Consider the following 1071-nt stretch of genomic DNA (forward strand, 5'->3'; position numbering starts at 1 on the left):
TTTTCTTATTTTTACTTTTTTATGCTCTTTCGTTCGAAGTTTGTGGTTGTGTTTTTAATTTTTAGTGAAGGATTACTTTCTTATTGATTATCTTTGGTTCTACTATGCTACTGTTTTGTGTGTCACTGTGTTGTGATTTATTATTTAATTTAATGATTATTGATTATTGATTAGCTTTGATTCTGCTATGCTGCTGTTTTTGTGTGTCACTATGCTGCTGTTTTGTGTGTTGTAGTTTTATTATTTTAATTTATTGATTGTTGATTATTGAATGTCTTGTGATTATTGATTAGTGATTTGTTGTTGACTTGTGTTGTTTTTTGTTATTTTGTTTTGTGATTTAATTTACTTAGATTAGATTGTGACTGTGTTAATGATTTATTAATTTTAGTTATGGATAATAATATCAACTAAGAAGTATTTGCTGATAGACTAAATTGGAGTTTTTTTTTATCAAATTTATACAAAAAAAAAGATCAGAGCATAATAGACTAAATGATATTGTGTATGTTACTTATAATTTATATCTTAAATTTTGGTAATATATATTTCATTTCGTATCATATCATTTCACATGCAAACTTTGTGATAACAAATTTGTTTCATATATTGTATTTAATTTCTTAGAAAAAAAAAGAAAAAAAATAAAAGGTACAATATGATCTAATCGACTATGAAATTATCAATTTAGTTAATTTTTGGGTGACGGAAGAAGCGGTAGAAAAAGAGCTTGATCTTTCTAGTAATGTGGAAGACTTATTACGTAAGTATTATAGTTTATTTTTTGATGATTTATTAGAATATTGTTAGTTTTTAACATAATAATAATATGTTATTTTATTAGATGATATTGATGCCGATTTATATCAAAGTAATAATGGTAGTAATGATCTTTGATTTATGTTGCATCTGTATTTTGATTCTTCTTCTCAAGAGGTGGAAATGAAGGTGAAGATGATCTAAATACAGTAAATTTGCAGTAAATTTTTGTGGATTTTGATAATTAATGACACTTTTATGTTGGCATTTTATATTTAAATTTAAGTTTTTACTTTTTCTACCGTTCTTAAG

The sequence above is a fragment of the Arachis ipaensis genome, chromosome B09, assembly GCF_000816755.2.
Source record: "Arachis ipaensis cultivar K30076 chromosome B09, Araip1.1, whole genome shotgun sequence".
NCBI classification, from domain to species: Eukaryota; Viridiplantae; Streptophyta; class Magnoliopsida; order Fabales; family Fabaceae; genus Arachis; species Arachis ipaensis.